The 10,764-nt window shown below is 38.2% G+C and overlaps 1 long non-coding RNA gene across 2 annotated transcripts in view; it reads left to right on the top strand.

The window, feature by feature from the left end:
* LOC110264317 overlaps window positions 2,830-10,764 on the top strand; it is a 31,615-nt gene continuing 23,680 nt past the window's right edge. For both annotated transcript variants that reach the window (XR_002350261.1, XR_002350260.1), the window contains exon 1: window positions 2,830-2,946. This is a non-coding gene — a long non-coding RNA (uncharacterized LOC110264317). The remainder of the gene's footprint in view (window positions 2,947-10,764) is intronic.

Below are 10,764 nucleotides of genomic sequence, written 5' to 3'. Positions count from 1 at the left end.
GACTCTAACGGTCCTGGGTTTGCTATCACATCAAATCGTAACACATGGTCGGGCTGCCCGGTCCAATGTATATGCCAGTTCTGTAACATGTTCAGAAACTATCAGTTTCTGCCTCTGTCATCTTTCGACATCAGAAAATTAGTGTCGATTGTGGGCCGTGGGTGATGCTGTACTCCACCAAGCTGTGGTAGCACCCTATCCACCTAATGCCACTTTATAACAGCAAAATAGACCAATGATGTCACAGCCCTCCATAGTGCCGTATGTCGAGTCTCCAAGATCTCGGGATGAATGACCTACACCACATCTGGTGTGCTATATGACATCCATGTGAACTGGTAAAGAGAAACGTGTATTGCATGTCATTTTATATCCAATAAGTAGTTTAAAAAAACTAACATTCAATGCTTAAAAGCTAAAACACTCACATCCCTTGGCCGGGGTAAATCTATCCTGAGCTTTCACTGCGCGACTCTAGGCCCTTTCTCGCTCAATGTTAACTGCTAACCAGACCACTTGACACCCAATACATGTTATAAACAAAGGCAATAATCTTTAGTATAAATTACTAAACATAATGACTATAACCATTAAGTACCTCATCACCAACGGTCAATAAAAGACGTCAAACCCATCGGACCTGAAATCCGTGAACCACCAGAAAATCCATGACTGGAGAAGCTGCAATGGATTGACCAACTTAATCACATTCCTGTTGGCCATACAGCAAAAGCATCGGTATACCTAGGATAGAGCGGTGGATCCCCAGCTATATTTGCCCAAGTCCTCTAATCTCGCTTCATACGGTAGCCACCTAATATGCATGCGTGTACCAAATTTATCACCGAAGAGCTGCATTGTTAGTAGCATCATGATGTATGCTCTCGGGTACCTCTTGACTGTCTCCTCGTCTGCGCCCTGGAAAAGGTCACTAAATGTCTCCTGCATCCAGGTGCACTTCACAGTGAACTTGTCGATGCAGTCCACCAGAGGCAACGCACTCAATAACTCCACAAACCAATTCCATGCAGGTCGGTCGCAGTCATCCGCTATCGTACTATCTGTCTATAGGGAGGCCTAAGTGGTACGCAACATCCTGTAGCGTAATCGTGCACTCCTTGAATGGCATGTGGAATGTATGGATCTCAAGATGCCATCGCTCGACAAATGCACTGACCAGCAGCTCATCCAACCTAAACCAGTGGTCGTTGAGCCTCGCTAGATGGGCTAAACTGGCCATCTATAGGTACGACATGATACATCGGTGGGGTTGCATGACAATGAAAAAATCCTCTAAGAATTATAACATTTTAGAAAAAAAAAATTACCTAAAACAGATATTACAAACCTTAACATAGATAACCTAACATTTAAGAATTAAATTAAATTAAATTAAATTCTAGCAGAACATAGTTAATCAAATATTTAAGAATTAAATTCTTTAAGTAAATTAGATCATATTAAATCTTTAGTAATCTTCTACTTCCTAGTCAATCTAACACCTGAAACCTAAATTAAATTAAATTCCAACAAAATTTTTAACCTCACTAAACTTCTAACATTTAAAACATGCAAATTCTAACCAAACCTGTTATCACTATCCTAACTAATGCGTCTAATAAAGTTCTAAGCAATTTAATATCACTAACAAGACTTTATTTATTAAAAAAATAAATTAAATTTCATTCACTGACCTCTTCATGGATGCTATCAGCAATATGGATAACTCCGTCCAATCAATAGATTCGATTTGGGTCGTCTTTCAGTTGACTCTTGTAGTATAGATCTCTTTAGTTTCTTTGGGTTTTAGGTTTTTTTGGGGGGGGGGGGGGGTGGGGGTTGAGTTTGGTGAAATATAATTCGAAACAAATATCTATTCTAAATTGATCCCATTTGAGTCGATTTACTACTATAGCACGTTCCACCTATAAATCAAATTTAATCCATTCGATTTATTCTAAACTTGTAATTCGAATTAACTCCATTTGATTTACTAGGAGTGAAAAAATTATGGACTGAATCGAAATTATTTATACCAATTTAATAGGGGTATAAAACCATGAGTAACATTTTGAATTTTCCTCCTTGGTAAATCAAAACTATTAACATGCTTACCTACTAAATCGAATTAAATTTGTTTAATTTGATTTAGTACTAAAAAATCTGATTCAAATTCAATAAATTCGATTTATATAAAAATATGAATAAATACTTTCATATCATGTTATTTAGGATTTTTATTTAAGGTCATTTATAGCATACAGATCTATGCATACAGATGAAAGGATGCATTGACAAGTGACAAGATGATGGTTATAGGGAACAGACTTGGCAAAGCTCTGTAACCTTGTCTGCCTTGGTAGTTGAAGGGGGAGCCAACTAATGGAATAAGGAGCCAATATTACAGATCCCCAACTGGATTTAGGGAGGTGGGCTAGTCCGTTATTTTAGTTTTTCGTTTGGGTCATCAGTGGTGGGCTCGTTTAATCTAATTGGGCTTATATATCTTCTACGTTGCTTGTAAACCCCGGTTAAATTAGTAGATAATTAGTCAATAAATTAGTTTTTAATAAGAAAGATTAGAAATATGAAAATTATATCAAATTAGGATAGAGCTCGTTGAAACGAGAATTGTGACACTAATTTCGAAGAAAACGGTCCAAGATTGGACCGAACGGGCCGAACCAGTTGAACCAGACTCGAACCGGGCCGTCAGTCCAACCGGACCAACTCATTAAATGAAGCCAAACTACTTTCTCTCCCTCATTTGGCTGGAGCAGCGTGAAACGCTTCGAGGGAGGGGAGAAGAGCGACAAAAGTTTCCCGAACCTTTACAGTGAATTTCAAAATCCCGTAACTTCTCCGTTCGAGCTCCAATCGCCGCACCGTTTGCGGCCACACGTTCACCGCATCGAGCTCTATATTTCTACCAGAACAATTTTACTGGTAACATATTTAATCACTCTTAGCCCTCTTTTCCCCCAATTTTCAAATTTTTAATGGGAAGGTTGAATTTCTTTGATTTCTGATGTTTTAGGATCCAATTAGCTTGAGAAAAATGTTCACTCTTGCTTATGTGAAGCTTGGGTAAGGTGAGGATACGATAATTTTATTTTAATTTCATTGAATTTGAGCTTTGAGTATTAAATTGGATATATATGTTTTATGAATGTGTATTAGGATGTGAATAAATAATTGGAGCTTGAAATTGTGAATACTGGAACTTGGAGGAAGCGGATTAGTTGAGGTTTTGAGGGCTGTGTTCTTTTAGGAAAATTCTCTTGGAATAATACTTGGGAATCGGCTAAGGTATGGTTTAGATTTCTTGCATTTAATATATAATATTCTGTGAAAACTTAGGCTAGATGACCATAGGATAAGTTGGAATGCAAGTGTATGTTTAATGTTTAGTAATTTGTCGATGAATATATTTGGTTGAAGTTTATTGGATAATTAGTTATTAATTTTGGATGGTGAATGTTGTTATGTTAATTTGGAGAGAATTATCGTTGAATGTTATTGTTGATGAACAGGGTTGGTATGGTGCTTGTTGATTAACTAATGATTTGGTGAATTATTGATTTGAGGTATTTTGTGTTAGAAGCCTAGGATTAATGAACTATGGTCCTTAGTTGAATTTTGGTTGTTGGATTTAAATATTATATGAGTATAATTGTTGATCTAAGGTAGATTTATTGTGGTGACTATTATGATGATGATGAAGTGTATGTTGAATTGAAAAGAAAGCAGGTTTGGGCCCGAAAACGGTGGCAAAATTCGAGTTTTAGAGGAGATGCTGCCGAAATTTTATAAAAATTAGAGATTTTGTTTATATGATTATCTAAAAAGATTTATATTCAAAGGTTATATGGTTTGATTTAGAGTTATTAAGAAAATGAGCATGTTTTAAGTTTGATTCAGTTAGAAAAGAATGAATTATATTTTGAATTGGAACTATTGATGGACGGAATGGGAGGTGTGATAATGAAGGATAGGGATTGAATATGATTGACGTATAATGATGAATGAGAAGCGATTGAGAATGATGTGGATGTTGATGAATTATAATTGAATTATTTATATAGCTTATGAATTTGAATAATCTGAGATACGAGATTCCCTGGATAAAGTACCGTGGCTTGCCACCATGTGTACCAGGTTGAAAACTCGATACTCTGTTGACCCTACGATGTAAGTGTGACCGGGCACTATATAAATTTCCGGAAATGTTACCTCCATTGAGCAATATTGATTATTTGAGAAAAAGCTATACATAGACTCGTGGGGATGCACGTCGGGGGACAGTCTAAGGACAATTCAGACTTGTCGGGTTGGCTGGATAACTGACAGATGAGCCTCATCATCCATAGGACAGGCATGAATCATATGCATATTACTCGAATTACTTGCTTGTGCTTTAACTGGGTGTGCCTAAATGTACTTGCCATGTTAAATGTGTATTTGTTACCTGCAGTATTTGTAACCTTCTTGTGCTTGCCTTTATCTGTTTATCTGTCTGTGAAATGCATGATGGAGTTGGAGGTATGGAGAAATGGTAGAATGGGATTTAGATTTAAGTTTAAGTTAGGTTAGGTTTAAATATCCTTAGTAAACCACCTTTTATGGCTTCTGTTTAATACCTTAAGCTCTATAATCTGAGTGTCGGCGTTCTAGGATTGCCTCTGGCATTCCCAAAACCTTATATCTTATGTGTGTGGCACATTTACCATACTGAGAACCTCCGGTTCTCATTCCATACTATGTTGTTATTTTTCAGATGCATGTCGGGAGCCATCTCGTTAGGCGTCTGGACTCTTAAAGCGGAGGGGTTATTGGATAGTATTGTTGTATAGTTTTGTTGTATAGTGATGTATATATATATGTACTTAGCTTTCTCTCCGCATAATCCTTTTTGATCCTCTTAGAGGTTTATGGAGAGCCAGGATTGTGTATATGTACTTTTGGGTTTTGGATATGTATGTATATATGTGTAAATATTCTCAGGCCAGTCTTGACTTCGCAGGCTGATTTAGGAGCTTGTTATTTTGTATCTTTGGCACTATATTCCTACTTCTGTTATCTTATGTTTGATAGTTATGGTTTTCTTAGCACGCAAGTTAACTCGTTCCTTGAGCGTTGCGCTTTTATCTCGCGATTTTTATTTCCCCTATTCTTCAAGGCTCCTAGCATATTATAATTCTTCTGCTATTATATGTACTCATTTTATTTTAGAGGTCGTAATACCACACCACCTTCATTTTACGACTTAAGCGTAAAGCTTAGCGTGGTAGGGTGTTACATTATGGTATCAGAGCAGTTTGTTCCTATAGAGCCTGAAAGACGAACTGATTGTACTTTTATGCATTCTCTGTATATGTGTGTATGTGCTATTAGGATATCTGATTGATATATGGCATAAATGTTTGTGAGCATGCATTTGGAACTTAAAGCATTAGACCTGCGATATTGAAACTGATCAACTTAATATCACTTATTTGGTGTGTATAGGGACCAGATGTTGACTCGCGAACGCGGTCGCAGGCGAGGTAGAGGTAGGACAGGCACTGTTACTCCTGCCCCCATAGGGACTGATCCAGTAAACTTTATGGTTGCCCTAGGAAATATGGCTGCAGCTATGCAGGCAATAGCTGAGGTACTGGGTAATCAGATAAATCAGAGTAATAATGGGAATAATAATGATGAGGATGGTCCTATGACACTTGCTACATTTCTAAAAGTTTGCCCTCCGATTTTTAGGGGAATCTCAAATCCCACTGATGCAGATAATTGGATTCAAGCTATGGAAAGGGCGTTGCAGGCCCAATAGGTTCCTGAAGAGCAATGGGTTGAATTTGGAACTTATCAGTTGCAAGGTGAAGCTCAGTATTGGTGGCAGGGAACACGATGTATCCTGCAGCCTGATGGTGCTGCGATTCCTTGGGAGGTTTTCCGAACAGAGTTCTATAAGAAATACTTTCCTTATTCAGCCAAAAATGCCAAGGAACTTGAATTAATATAGTTAAAACAGGGACAGATGACTGTTGCTGAGTATACTAGTAAATTTGAGGAGTTATGTCGCTTTTCTCGTATCTGTCAAGGTGCGCCTGAAGATTTTGCTGAATGGAAATGTATTAAATATGAGGGAGGTGTACGGAGTGATATTCTGAGTTTCGTTGCCCCAATGGAGATCAGGGTGTTTTCTGAATTGGTGAATAAGAGTAGGGTGGCTGAGGATTGTGTGAGGAAGGCGGCAGCAGAGAAAGGGAGTTTGAGGGTGCCTTTTCAAAGGCTTTCAGGGAGGAATTTTGCTCCGAGAGGTAGGAATTTTAAGCGTGGAGGCTTTGTTCCACAGCAGACTCAGGGTCAAGGTAATTACAGAAGGCCGAATATTACTGCTAATCAAGGAAAAGGGTTTAGGAAGCAGCCACAATAGGATCTGAATTATCAGAAGTGCAGAAAGTATCATCTTGGAGTTCCGTGCAGATTAGGACTTGGAGTGTGCTATTCCTGTGGATAGCCCGGGCATATAGCTAGTAATTGCCTAGAGAAGAAGAAGTATTTGACTGGTAGAGTGCAGCAGTTGGGGAGAGTATACACCACTTCTACCATCGGTACTGAGGGATTTGAGACACTGATTAGAGGTAATTGTGAAATGGCTGGTAAAATCTTAAATGCTTTATTTGATTCAGGAGAAAGTCATTTATTTATTGCATTTGAAAAGGCCAATGAGTTAGGATTGAGAATGGTGGTCTTAGGTTATGATTTGAAAGTATATAATGCTACTAATGAAGCTATAGTGACTAGGATAGGATGTCCGCAAGTTCCCTTTCGAGTGCAACAGCGTGAATTTGTGCAAGATTTAATTTGTTTGCCTATGACTGGTCTTGATCTCATCTTGGGATTGGATTGGTTATCCAAGAATCATATTTTGCTTGATTGTTCTGAGAAGTCAGTACAGTTTATGCCGGAAGGGTCGGAAGCACCGGTTGTGGTGAATAGTTACTATTTGAATTCTATGATAGTAAACTATTCTGGAACTGAATGTCAAGGTATTATGTTATTAACCGCGGGAGTATCAGGTGATGATCAGAGTTTAGAGCAGATTCTCGTTGTATGCGAATTTCCAGATGTGTTTCTGGATGATATTAATGAATTTCCACCTAACCGGGAAGTTGAATTCGCAATTGAGTTAGTGCCTGGAGCTGGTCCAATTTCAATTACTCCTTATAGGATGTCACCTTTAGAAATGGCTGAACTGAAAGCTCAGTTGGAAGATCTGTTGGGTAAGCATTTTATCCGACCAAGTGTTTCTCTGTGGGGAGTGCCAGTGTTACTGGTAAAGAAGAAGGATGGGAGTATGCAGTTGTGTGTCGACTATCGGCAGTTGAACAAGATCACTGTGAACAACAAATATCCGTTGCCTAGAATCGACGATCTAATAAATCAGTTACAGGGTGCCGGTGTGTTTTCTAAGATTGATTTGCGATCCGGGTATCATCAGATAAGGGTTAGAGACGATGATATTCCGAAAACTGCTTTCAGGATGTGTTATGGTCATTATGAGTATACAGTGATGTCTTTCGGGTTAACTAATTCCCCGGTAGTATTTATGGATTATATGAACAGGATTTTTCGACCGTATCTGGACAAATTTGTTATTGTCTTCATTGATGACATTCTTGTTTACTCTAGCACTGAAGAGGAACATGCTGATCATTTGCGAACTGTGCTGCAAATTATGAGAGATAGGAAGTTATATGCTAAGTTATCTAAATGTGAGTTCTGGAAGAGTGAAGTGAAGTTTCTCGGCCACGTGGTGAGTAAGCAGGGGATAGCTGTGGATCCTGCTAAGGTGGAAGAGTGATGAATTGGGAGCGACCAACTTCCGTAACAGAGATCATGAGTTTCTTAGGTTTGGCGGGGTATTATCGCAGATTCATTAAAGGATTTTCACAGCTCGCTTTACCTTTAACTAAGTTGACTAGGAAGGATACACCTTTTATCTGGACTCCAGAGTCTGAGGAGAGTTTTCAAGCACTGAAGCACAGGTTGACTACTGCACCCATGTTGGTATTACCTGAACCAAGTGAACCGTTTGAAGTGTACTGTGATGCATCGCTGAAAGGTTTAGGGTGCGTTTTGATGCAGCACCAGAATGTTGTAGCATATGCCTCACATCAGTTAAGGCCGCATGAGATGAACTACCCGACACATGATTTGGAACTTGCTGCTGTTGTGTTTGCATTAAAGATTTGGAGGCACTACCTCTATGGCGTTAAGTTCCTTGTTTTCTCAGACCATAAGAGTTTGAAGTATCTTTTTGAGCAGAAAGAGTTGAATATGCGTTAGAGGAGGTGGATGGAGATTCTGAAAGATTATGATTTTGAATTGAATTATCATCCAGGAAAAGTGAACGTTGTGGCGGACGCTTTGAGTCAGAAATCTTTATATGCAGCTTGGAGGATGCTACGGGAAGAAGAATTACTGAAGGCATTTCAAGGTTTAAATTTGGCAATTAGAAAAGAATCTAGAATTTTGTGTTTGAGTCAGTTGCAGATTTCAAGTGATTTTAAATCAGAACTTCTGAAGGCTCATCGAGACAGTGAAGCATTACGTAAGGTATTACCAGCAGTCGAACAGGGGAAACAGTGGAGAGTGTCAGAAGGACAGGATGGTTTGTGGAGGTTCAAGAATCGAATTATTGTGCCAGATATCGGAGACTTGCGACAGAGTATTTTGAAGGAAGCTCATAAGAGTGGATTCTCAATTCACCAGGGGAGTACTAAAATGTATCAGGATCTGAAAGTGATGTTCTAATGGCCAGGTATGAAGAATGATGTGGCATTGCATGTATCTAAATATTTAACGTGTCAGAAGGTTAAGATTGAGCATCAAAGACCATCAGGGATCCTTCAACTTTTGAAAATTCCACAATAGAAGTGGAAGAGTATCGCAATGGATTTTGTGATAGGTTTGCCTAGAACCCGATCTGGTTATGACGCTATTTGGGTGGTTGTGGATCGATGGACGAAATCAGCTCATTTTCTTCCTATCCGAATAAGTTGCACAATAGAGGAATTGGCTCGAATGTATATGATAAAAAACTATTTTATGGTTTATCTTGTGTTCATTTGAGTGGTTTTTATCAACTGTTTACCCACTTATTCATACTATTTGCATGTTCTACATTTTCCTTCCTGGTTTTGTGCTATGATTGAAAACATGATTCTTTGATCTTATATTTGTTTATTATTAATCCTCTCTTATTACCATTAGATGCCTTGATATGTGTGTTAAGTGTTTTCAGAGATTACAGGGCAGGAATGGCTCAGAGAATGGAAAGGAAGCATGCAAAAATGGAAGGAATACAAGAAGTTGGAGAAACTGCTAAGCTGTCCAACCTGACCTCTTCACACTAAAACAGCTATAACTTTAGCTACAGCGGTCCAAACGCCGTGGTTCCAGTTGCGTTGGAAAGCTAACGTCCGGGGCTTCGATTTGATATATAATATGCCATAGTTGCCCTAACGCTAGGCGACGCGAACGCGTGATCCACGCGGACGCGTCGCATCTGCGAACTTCAATCCGCGCGGCCGCGTGGACGACGCCTCCGCGTCACTTGTCCGCGACCTGAACATACTAGAATACGCAGGGGGCGATTTCTGGGCTGTTTCTGACCCAGTTTTCGGCCCAGAAAGCACAGATTGGAGGCTATAAAGTGGGGGAATACATCCATTCATAGGGGGGCTCTAATAATTCACTTCTCATGATTTAGATTAGTTTTGAGAGAGGTTTTCTCCTCTCTCTCTCTCTTAGGATTTAGGACTTCTCTTAGTTTTAGGAGTGACTCTCAATCCAGGTTCTTTATTTTTATTTATTTTTCCAATTTAATTTGTATGTCAGATTTAAGTTCTTTTGTGAATGCAATTCGAGGTATTTTCAGACTTAATTTTGTTTTGCTTTATTTATATGAATGCTTTTAATTTAAATTAGATATTTTTCCTTTTGGTCTTGGTTAAGAAATCAGTAACTCAGAAATTATCCAACTCAATAGCATAATTGTTAATTGTTATCTTGCCAATTGAGTTGAACTTCAATAATCCCAATCTTTTCTTAAGAAATAAATAGGATTCGAAGATCAAACTAATTAATCCCTTGACTTTCTTTTACTTTAGTAAAAGTTGACTAAGTGGAATTAAAATTCAATTTTCATTATCATTGATAAGGATAACTTGGTCTGGACTTCCAATTTCTAATACTTTGCCAAGAGATTTTATTATTATTGTTTTATTTTACTTGTCATATAACATATTCCCACCTTACTTCCAAAACCCCCCAATTTACAAAACTCATAACCAATAATAAGAACATACTTCCCTGCAATTCCTTGAGAAGACGACCCAAGGTTTGAATACTCGGTTATCAATTTCAAAGGGGTTTGTTACTTGTGACAACCAAAACGTTTGTACGAAGGGATTTCTGTCGGTTTAGAGACTATATCTACAACGCGACTGTTTTTATGAACTTCTTTACTGGCAAAAATCCCTAACGTCAAAATGGTTCCATTGCCGGGGAATTGCAAACGTGTGCCTTATTATTGGTTATTGTAAATATTTTTTTATTTTTGCTTGTTTATTTGTTTTTATTTTTGTTTTTATTTTTTCTTTTCCATAAATTAAGAGGTTATTTATTTTTATTTAGTTATTAAAAAAAATTTTCAAAAAATTTGTTCTTCACGTTCATCTTGACCTTCAAGCTGTTCTT

This window comes from Arachis ipaensis, chromosome B07, assembly GCF_000816755.2.
Source record: "Arachis ipaensis cultivar K30076 chromosome B07, Araip1.1, whole genome shotgun sequence".
NCBI classification, from domain to species: Eukaryota; Viridiplantae; Streptophyta; class Magnoliopsida; order Fabales; family Fabaceae; genus Arachis; species Arachis ipaensis.
Note: the sequence above shows the minus strand (reverse complement) of the source record. Positions and strands in the feature narration are given on the sequence as shown.